Source organism: Spermophilus citellus (assembly GCF_964194105.1).
Source record: "Spermophilus citellus genome assembly, chromosome: 5".
Classification (NCBI taxonomy): Eukaryota; Metazoa; Chordata; class Mammalia; order Rodentia; family Sciuridae; genus Spermophilus; species Spermophilus citellus.
The window spans coordinates 69312548-69323967 of NC_138186.1; positions in this window are offsets into that span (position 1 = coordinate 69312548).

Genomic DNA, 11420 nt, shown 5'->3' on the forward strand with positions numbered 1-11420 from the left:
GAGGCATAGGATTCCCTGCTCCAGCTGCCCCATGCCAGCCTCTTCAGTTTATGCTACAGGCACCACTTACCTTCAGAGGGGATTTGTTTGTGAGGCTTCCTCTGGCTAGAATAGCCTTTCCAACATGGTCCTTCTAGTGCACCTCAATTATCTATCTCAACCTGTTTCCAAGGTCTCTTTCTCTGATAACCCTTGAGGTTTTCCCCCATCTAAGAAATGAACTGCCTGTAAACAGAGCCACTTCTTGTTGGCTTTTATTCCTCCAGAGTCTAGCAGAGAGCAACCTCTGAACACGCTTGAATAAATGAGTAGCTCCTTTCTCTTCTGTTGCTACTAATAAGTAAATTTGTCTCTCTACTGAGGAAGTAATATTATAAAATCAGAGAGCAGAATACAGTACCTCATTGAGGAATGATAAAAGGAGGACTACAGACTAGGTAGATATGGCACAATGCTTATTAATCTTTTTATTCATCCCATCTTTGTATCCCACCTGCTGTGAAATTTTACCCCTCTCCCTTTAATCAACCTGTTTCTTCTCCCTCCCCGTATCTACAATGGAAACCCCTTGTCTACTCAGTTCTGCCTCGGCATCTCCCATGCTCGTCTTTGAAAGAAGAGTGAGTGTTTCTCCACTTCCTGCTTGGAGAAACACTCACTCCATCATTTCTTTCCTTATGTTATCTGTTCAGTTGCCCTGAGCAAGCCAAGCTCTGGCTGCCTCACTCATTACCTGGTGGGATGGGATATCAAATGAAACATGTGTCTGAGATCCTTAAGAGAGAACATAATAATTTTGTGGGATTTGTGAAAAGCCAATGGGACAGAGATGACTGAGGACTTCTGAATGTCCTTCCTATGTGGAAGACATGAAATGTCAAGCTGCCAGAGTGGGAGAGGGTGCAGAAAGAGCTGCAGTGCTAGTGAGCACCCTTCCCCCACCAGAAGTTCCCAGGGAAGAAGAGTGAGGAGTGTCTTAAAGACCTACAAGAGGAGCTTCAACAGGCCGCCAGACAGATAGAGAAGTGCCCTTTAAATGTATAGGGCCAGCATGGGCTGAAGATGGACAGTCTCCTGAGAAGGCCTTGCTGGAACAAGGGGAGAAGGCACCGCTGTACATCTGTGTCTGCTTGGACTGTGATAGGGGCCTGGAGTTTCAAATTTCTGAGTTGAGGATGTTTGCATTAGATGAGTGACCAGTAAAACCACAGGGACAGCCTGCACTATCTCCAAGAACCTGGGGAAAGCAGAGGATAAATCATAATGTTGTTTTATGATGACATTTCTCTCCATCGGGCTCATTTGGTAAATCAGTTCAAATTTTCTCACCTGTATTTTTAACTTGTGAAAACAGGGATGTGTTTGTTATTCCCAATGATTTTTGCCAACATTAAAGAAAAAAGAGTTGAAAGTCAAAATGATGTGATTTTGAAAATGAAGTTGAACTGGGAATTGAGGATGTTTTAAAGTGAAAAAATACAACACAAGGAAATTAAGAACTAAGTCTTTATTTTTCTGGTGAACTACGTTTGCACATGCTTTAATAGTATTTCTTCATTGACTGTCTTTTGCACTTCAGATATTTCAGGATTAGGAACATGTGTTATTTTCCATTCCTCCGCTGCAGCTTTTTGGAGAGGGGAGCGAAAAGTATCAGGGAATTGATTCAGTCAGCGAGAATCCTGTGGAAACAGAAGACGTTCTGGTGAAGATCAAAACCTGAGGAGTTTGGCTTTAGATTTCAGGTTCTCCTGAGAAACGTGTCTTGATTTGAAATCCAAATGCCATAAAGGATAAAATATGTCTTCAGAATTAGTTGAGCTGCTTAAAGGAGTCAAGTGGTAGAAAACTTGGAATTCTGGAATATTCCAGTTGAGGTTTGCTGGCTTCACAGGTGTGGGAGTGACAATGACGTCAGTGGTTGTGGCCTCACCTTCATTTTGCCACAGATCATTTGAAAAATGGCTTGCTTTCATAACACTGTATGTGTGGAATAAGTACTCCTGTTGCTATGGAATTAGAAATGGGATGCCTGGCTTTAGGGACCAAGGACTTGGTCTTGGAGGGGAGGCCTACTAGCAGTGAGCCAGGGAACCAGCTTTGTGAAAGGGCTCCTAATTTGTCCCTCAGGGGACCACCACCTCCCCACGTCTTCTGAGAATGCAGTGGAAGGCTGCTTCTCCTTCCAGCAGGTGACTGCTGGTCCAGCCAACATCTCCCCTTTCTAAAGCATACTTCTTATCTCTAAACTTGTTTTTATATCAATCAATATGTAATACACACAAAATAGTTCATGTGCATATTTAAAAGCATAATGATATAAGCAAGATAAGCACCCACATAAATACCATTGCAGCTCAAGAAGTAGAACATTGCTATGTTTGTGAATTCCTCTGTGTGCCCTGACTGGTCATGTCCCTTTGTGCCATGCTCCAGAGGGGTCCACACTCCAGAATTTTTGTTTATCAATTTTTTGATTCTCTAATTCTACCTCACAAGCATTTATTGCTAATAAGCACATTGTTTAGTTTTGCCTAATTTTGAACTTTATAATAATGGAATTATAGTCTGTGTTCTTTTGGACCTTGTTCTTTCACACATACGATGTTTTTGAGCTTCATCATACTGATATGTGTGGCTAGTGTTCCTTCTCAGCCTGCCTGATGTCCTGGGAGGTGAAGACATCAGTACTGGTATGTTTGTCCCCTCTTGGCTGACACCAAGGCATCAAGGTTTTTTCTTTATGAATGATGCTCCTGTGGTCATTCTTGAAGATGACCCTTCCATTCATCTACAAGGGTTTCTGTTTGGTTATCATCCTTGCATAGGATTTCTGAGTGGAAGAGTATGTGCATGTCCAACTTACTAGGGGACATTTTTCCTAAGTAGTTTCAGTTCATCGTTACACTAGCAATGAATAACAGTTCCCATTGCTGTGTATCTTTGACTACTGTTGGTACTATTAGACTTTTCATCTTTCTAAACCTGCTAGTATCAAATTATGTGTGTGTGTGTGTGTGTAAACATATGCATATATGACTATTTCATAATACATATGTGAAATAATATTCTGACCTAGTAAAGTTAGATAAATGTTCAGGAATTATAGGTATTTTATTCTCTATGAAATTCCTGTATCTGTCTTTCAACTACCTAGAGATAGACTCATTTCATTGTCCTCTCAGTTATAAAACATGATATAGTTTGGATAGATTTCCTTTTGTCCCATGTAGGATGGCTAGCACAAATTGAATTCACCTTATCTTTCATTATCACAAGTAGAGTCCCAGTTTTATCTTCTTTTAAATTGTCTTTTCTTTTAAATTTCTTCTTCTGGCTTGTAAAACCAAATAGTTTTTATGCCTTGATCTTATATCCCACAGACTTGCTAAATTCATTAACTTTAGCTTTTTATGTATAAATTAATTTGGATTTCTATATAGATAAGCATATTATTAGCAAAAACTGAAAGATTTCATTATTTCTAGTCCTTACAGCTTACGTTTCTTTTTCTTACTTGTACTAGTAAATATCGCCAAGATAATGAATAGAAACTTTTTAGCAGTGGGCACTTTTCTGGGTCCTGACTCTAAAGGGAATCATGGAATGATTCACCAATAGGCAAGATATTTAAAAAAAAAACAAAAAAAAACTTTTTTTGGTATTGGTGATTGTACATTTTACCTCTGAGCCATATCCCTGAGCCCTGATTTATTTATTTATTTATTTATTTATTTATTTATTTGAGACATGGTCTCACTTAGTAACTGACACTGAGACTGTCTTGAACTCGAGATCCTTCTGCCTCAGCCTCCAGAGTCACTGGGTATACACCACAGCATCTGCTTCAGGTTTTTTTTTTCCTGTGTTTTTTTTTTTAATAGGTAAACCCTGACTAGATTAAGTAGGTTCCTTTCTATTCCTAGATTGGTAAGAGATTAAGAAACAAACAGAAATGGTTACTGATTCTCATCAGAGCTTATTTTACATCTAGTAAGATGATCACATGATCTTTGTTTGAACCTGTTATCGTAGTGAATTACATCACTAAATTTTCTAGTGTTGAACCCATTTTGTGCCTTTGAATAAATTCAACTTGACCATGCTGAGTCATTATTTTTATACCTTTCTTGATTTGGCTTGCCGATGTTTTGTTTAGGATTTTTGTTCTCATGCTTCTAAGTGGCCTGGAATTTAATTTTCTCACAATGTTCATGTCTAGTTTTGGCATCAGGTTTAGACAAGCATCATAAAATGAGTTAGGGAGTGTTTCCTGTCGTCCTCTCTTTGAAAGAAGTAGCTAGCATAAACTTGGAATTATCTGCTCCTGAATACGCGCTTCTCAGCCATTTGGGCCTTGTGTGTTCTTTGTGGGAAGAATGTAACTACTGATTTAGTTTATAGGCTGGACACACAGTCATTAAGGATTCCTGCCATGGGAGGGCCTGCTATGCACTGACCGCCAGTAGGCCTCTAGTACTTGCCAGCCTCTGTCCCTTTCCACCTCCTCCAGGTAAATCCTCAGAGGCTGTGGTTCCCCCTAGTGGCCACAGAAGGGCGACTCAGAAGGAGAATTCAGTGGGCAGCTTGGCAAACTAGAGAGTCCCTGGGCAACTGCCTGCATGTCCACACTCTGGAAAGGGTGCCTTCTTCTTTCCCACAGGGCTGCAGACTTGCTTTGGTCAGGGGGAAGTGAGAGGACAGGGAGGGACAAGTGGGAACCCAGAGGGCTGGCTGGTGGGTGAGAGGACTGTTGTTCCCTTCCCTGGGAAGGGTTGGGCACGGGGAGGGTGAGGGGAATCTGACAGTCCTGGAGGCTCTCCACTGTGCCCCACTCGGACATCAAGGTTCATTCTGGGAAAGGGGCTGTTGAAGGCCCTGAGCCAGGAAGGGCTCAAGGCAGAGCTCTTTACTAACATGCAAGATAAATTTTAAATGTCTATTTCAGCTGTTTTACTCTGCTCCAGGTCTGATCACTAGAGACAGATTTCTAAACTGACAGTTTTTTTCCAGCTGTCTGAAGATATATTTAACTTGGGCTTCATTATTCTGTGAGAAAAGAGGTATTAATTAAATTGTAAATTCATTGTCTTTTCTAACAATTTTTTTTTAAAGAGAGAGTGGGGGGGGAGAGAGAGAGAGAGAGAGAGAGAGAGAGAGAGAGAGAGAGAGAGAGAGAGAGAGAATTTTTAATATTTAGTTTTTAGTTCTCGGCGGACACAACATCTTTGTTGGTATGTGGTGCTGAGGATCGAACCCGGGCCGCACGCATGCCAGTCGAGCGCGCTACCGCTTGAGCCACATCCCCAGCCCATTTTCTAACAATTTTTAAGTTTTTTTTTTCTTTTGGTGATTTACAGGTTAATGATGATTTATCTAACTCATACTGCTCTTTATTTACCCTGCTGGGGTTACCTGATATGAGGGTGGAATCTTTCCGCAGTATTGGACAGTTGTCAGAATCTTTTGAATGTTGCTCCTCCCCATTCTCTCAGTTACCTCCTTTTGGTTTGTAAATGATTATCTTCTCACTTTTTCCTCATATTTATTCATCACTTCATTTCTCCATTTTGCTTTCTGGGTAATTCCTTCAGATCTGAATTCTACCTCATCAAGTCTTTAATTAACCTTATGAATGTATTGTTCAACCTATATATAGAGTTTCATTTTGAGAAGTTCTGTTTTGTCCTTTTTCAGAAACGCCTGGTCAACTTTGATAGCCTCTTGCTTCTTTATCCTACTTTCAATTCTCTTTTATTGCTTCCAAATCTTTAACAAGCTTATTTTAGGCTTTATACAATTGCTCCAGTTTTGGAGGTATTTGTGGGTCTGCTTCTGTGACCTATCACTTTGTTGATTTTCGTTCAAGGTGACATATTTCTTCTGTGTTTGCTGATTTCTGACTAAGGTCTGATTTTTTTAAAAAAAGAAAACAATTTATCTGTGAGAAATCTTCAGGTTTCTGAATTTAAAGTTCTTGGGTCAGGGACCTCTTTAAGGTACAATTTTATATTGAAGGATTGGAGAATCACACCAGCAGTATGAATTCTATTGTGAGTCTGTGCTAATAATCCCAAGGAGAAGACTGCCCTGTGGCTGCCAATCTGCCACAGGAAAGACAAATGGCCATGAGGAATACAACCACCTGCTTCCTCTGCTGGGACGTAAGTTGGAAAGGCTCTGTTTGAGTCTGTTTGACTCATGGTGGATGTCGCCCTTGACACTCTCAGTATTGGAGTCATGGTTCTCTTACCTAACTTCTTAGACTTCCCATTGGACTTGGGGCCTAGATATTCTCCCGGGGTTCGTGCATGGCTGGTATATTTTATCCAATTTCTCTTTTTGCTGTACCAGGTAAGTTTTTGCCTCAAGATTCTGAGTCATATTTCTGGCTTTACTTAACACATGACCTTTCTTTGTTCTTCTTGTTTCTGAGTCTCCCTAGGCTCCGTCTCCCCTTTAGGACAGACTTTAGGACTCTCAGCTGGAGTGCTGACTCCCCTCTGACCCCAATAACCCCAACTCCAAGGAGAGTTCAGGAACCTAAAAATGTAAGGACAACTAATAACCTACATAACTATTTAAATTTCTGAATGGCTGCAGGAATCCCACTTAGTCCAATTTATTATAAGGATACATAGCACCTGCTAATACTAGATGTGGCTCTAAGTGCTTTCTATACGAACTCCTAGAATTTTGTAATAACCCTATGAGGTAGGTACAAATGTTTTGCCCATTTTACAATCAGGAAATTGAGGTACAATCAGGAAATGGAGGTACAGAGAGATTAAGTAGCCTGCCCAGACCACAGAACTAACAAGTAGGAAACTAGGACTGAGATCTAGGCTGCTGACCCTCCTGTCAAGTGCTTAAGCCACACACAAGGCCACTCTCAGCCTCATACTTCTTGCCTTTCACCATTGTTCTGGTGGGTTACCTAAAGTTTTTTTTTACCCCCCTAGGTATTTTGGGACACTCACTATTCTATACTCATTATTGATTATTATCTTGGTTTAAGACACCTCATAGGACATAAGAAAGGAGGGGAGCCAGAGAGAGGGGACATGAAGATCTGATTCCGTTGATAAGGGCAACACTCTGAGAGGGTGACCAGGAAGCCTCCTCTCCAAGGTCCTTGAGGAATTTTCTGAGAATGTTAGTTAATGGGGACTCTGAAAACAGAGTGACAGTTCCTGATGTTTTGTAAAGGCCACCTTCTTCTCTGATGGCCCTGAGGCTTAGATGCTGCAGATGAACCCTGAACAGCTTTGTCCTCCACCCCTGTTTTCTCAGCTTCTCAAGCTGTCTGAATGCAATGTCCTGTGACATTATGGGAACATTTTTTTCTTATGTGGATTTAGAAGACCAGCAATCTAATTTCTGTTTTTCACTAGCTCTGTGAGTTAGCAGTCAAATCCTTCCGAGTCTCAATGTCCTTGTCCACAAGAGGAAACAACAATAGCTGTCCTGTTTACAAGATTTGTCCCTGTGCTGTGTGATTATTGTCAGTAATAATACCTTATGGTCAAGTACCTATAATCAGTGATAAGTGGAGTAAAAGAAAGAAGGAAAACCCAAGTTCCTATGCTCTGCTGCTTATCAGAACATTTAAATGACTCTTTTGGAACTAGTGGTTTATGTTTGTTTCTTCTATTTTCTGCTCTTGGGCCCAATTTCTGAATATCACTGAACTTGCTTCTAGGATATAAGCTTTTAATTTTTATAGTTATCTACTCATTTGTCATTTCCCCAGATAAATGTGCATTTTTGACCCTGATGGATTCACATGGAGTTTGGGGGGTATCACAGGCCTCTTACATATCTCCCATCTCCTAAGAGCCAGCCAGGGGCCTCCTGTTATGCTCATTTCATTAATTCCCAAAACTTCGCCTGATGGATAAAAGTGAATAAGAATCTTCACCAAATTTGCCAGTGAATTAGAAACCGGTTGGTGGCTGTCAGGTGCCTGACAACTTTTTGGTCATTCAGATAAGAATATACTGGACTATATGATGTTCTTTATTAGCTATAAATCCTTTTATCTAATAATGTTTGCTTTATAATAGTCTCCAAAAAATTTATCTTCTGAACTGGAGAAGCATGTTTGTGAGTGGATGATGGTTAAGGGTTGATAATGTCAGGATTTGACATAACCCTGGAAGAGTTTCATTCTTTAAAATTGCAAGAAATATAATTATATTGGCCAACTTGTTACATGACATAGAACAACCTAGTTCCTGGTTTTAGGAGTTCTTGTTCTCCTAGGAAACTGAGATGCAATTATGTGAGTAGCAACTTGTTGTATATATGTTAGAGTCAAAATGTTTTTTTAAAAAGTGTCAAGAGTTTTACATGAGTGTGTGTTTATTAAAACTGATTATATGGTAAGCTTGAGAATTTTGTTTTTCACTGTATGCAAATTTTACCATATAAACTGTAAACAAATATCAAATCATGGTAAATGATATATATGGAAATACTTAATGTAAAAAATATACTTGGGTGTATAACCCACGTTAAAATATATAAAAAATAGTTGAATTGATGAAATAATAGATGGATAGAATTCTGCAATCTGCATTTGGGGTAAAATTGGGGGTTCATAATCCACTTCAATCTAATGTATGAAATATGATATGTCAAGAGCTTTGTAATGTTGTGAACAACCAATAAAAAAAATTAAAAAAAAAAGAATTGCAATAAAGCAAACAAAGGAAAGTGTCAACCCCTGGAGAATCCCCGTGGTGGGTTGTCTTGGTCTGTTCTGGCTGCTATAACAGTACTATATACTGAATGGCTTTTAGAGAACAGAAATTTAATTGTCACAGTTTGGGAGACTGGGAAGTCCAAGATCAAGTCATGAGATAAAGATCAAGGTAGGAGAGGACTCTCTGGGGACTGAGGGCACTGATTCCATTCCTGAGGACTCCACCCTCACTAGCTAATCAAGGACCCAAGAAGTTGCCTACACCATCACACAGGTGACTTGAATTTCAACACATGGATTTGAGTGGGAGGCATTCAGTCTATAGTATAGATCTGTGATATCCATTGTGTAGTTCTTTCAATTTCTTAATATGCTGAATATTTTCATAAGTACACGTAACTAAGAGGGGGAGAAACCTATCCGAAGGTGAATCTCTTCATCACAGCCAGTTTCTTCCAAATGTCTCACTTTTGTCGGCAAATAGTAGACTTTCCATACAGCTAATTCACGAAACACAGAAAACTAATGTTCAGATAGGAAACAGGAACTCCACAGATTTAAAGTCATGACCCTGATGAAACACACAGCTATTCATTCAGTGCCAGCAGGTGTCAAGATCTGCTCTCAATGCTTTTCAACATCTCTCCTTTTATTCTTCCCAGCAATCCTCTGGGTAGGAGGCATTGTATTCACATTGCAGATGGAGAAGGCGAAGCCAAGGGAGAGCAGAATAATGTGATTAGCAATAGGCAAAGATGCTTTTGCCATGAGAGCAGATTTAATCAGACATTTGATAACAGCAATAGCTTAAATATCACCTACATTTAAAAGTGCTTCAATATCCAGCCAGTGACTGCCTTTTAAGGAAATCAAATGAAAGCCTGAAACTTGGAACTTCCTAGGATGGCCAAAGGAAGTAGTCAGTGATTTACCCATTCAGGAAATATTTACTGAGCAACTTCTATGGGCCAAAGACTCTCCTAGGAGCAAGGGGGTAGAGTAGTAAACAAAATAGATAAGGTTTGTTTTCTGTGAACTTACATCCCAGTGGGCACCTGAGGAGTAGACAATTGGCAGCCTTGACTCCAAGAGGAAACTCCTTGTTGAGGTGACATCTCCGCCACCTTCGTATTCCTAGGACCTAGCACTGAGACCTTGTGGCTTCAAGATGGTATTTGGCCTTTACTGGCTCTAATCATGTAAAAGATGTTCCCCCATCCACCATACATATTTCAGAATAAAACAATACAAAGTTGAAAAAATTATGGGTAAAAAGGTCTAACCAAGTTTAGATTTTTCCTGTGATGGCTGTATTTCTATGAAATATGAAAACCTTGCTTACCACAGTCTGACCAATGCATTTCTATATCTGCCCCTGCTTTTCTTGCTCATTAAGCAGGGACTAACTATGACAATTGGGGGGGGGGTCAGGCCAACACTATAGGCACTCACATTGATTAATCCTGGAAAAAGTAGTTTTAGAGGGGACTGAAGTGCCCCACTCATGGAGGTGGGAGGCACCTAATTTCAACTGGAGCTCACGCATCTTTTATTACTATCCAGACAAATTCATCATTGTATTCTCATGAAAGCCCATCCTTGCCTGAAATCTGATCACCTTCTGTGTCACTTTAATAGGTTGTGTTTCTATTGCCTTGTCCTGTTTACCTTAGTCATTTGCTAAAATTGCTTCTGGAAAACCTCAAGTGGCTTCTTGCTTTCCCAGGGGAAGAAGCCAATCTTTCCACAGAGAGGGAAGTGCCTGTCTGATTTTTCTCTGCCTCATTTCTAGTTTTGCTGCCACCTCAAGCTGTCAGCAATTTTCTAAAAAAAACTCTCTTATTTTTAGTTCAGGTATTTCACTTTTCCTATTAATTTTTAGTACCATTTTATTAGAATACTCTTTCAATATTTGATTGATATTGATAAATGTGATTTTGATTTTGAGATGCATGTGGTCCATGGTAGGGGTCAGCCTTCTCCTCATCTTTCATTTTTCCATAGAATTACCTCCCATTCTCTCAATCAAGTTGAGTCAAGTTCCTTCACATAGTTCTAGTCACCTGGTTTAAAATGATCGTGGAACCAAAAGATTCAGGGATCAGTTGACTTGAATCTTTTCAAATGACCGAGATTCTAACTTAGGGTGTTGGTCAGGCTGTTGTCTGTTCTGAGGTTGGGGAAGCAGGAGCATGACTTTCCATCTCCATTAGAAACTCTCCCATTGGAAGCTGTGTGGATCCCTTCCGTGAATCATATACCAAAATTACAGCAGGATGGTGAGTTGGCCATAATTGGCTTAATTTGGGATGAAATTGCCTGAGAAATCACTAGCTATTATCCCTCAAGTCATGTTTGATAGGGAAAGTACATTTTTTCCCAGAAACTAGAATATACTATCTTCGTTGTGCAACATGTGAAGTTTATAAGCAATAGCTAGGAAAAAAGTTTTAAAATTGTGTAGTATGAGAAACTCTTCAAAAGACATTCTCACTGACCCATGTCAATTCAGTGATGTTTTGATTTAAATGTAATAAATATATACCAATATAAAGCTTGTTTTATACTCCTTATGAGTCATAGTCATTCATGTTCATATGTTATATGATCATGAAACTAAATTAGATCTACAGATTAGATGATACTGTGAGATGGATAATAGTGATATTCGTAAAGTTTTTCCTATGTTCAAGGTACAAAGTCTTTTTTTTTA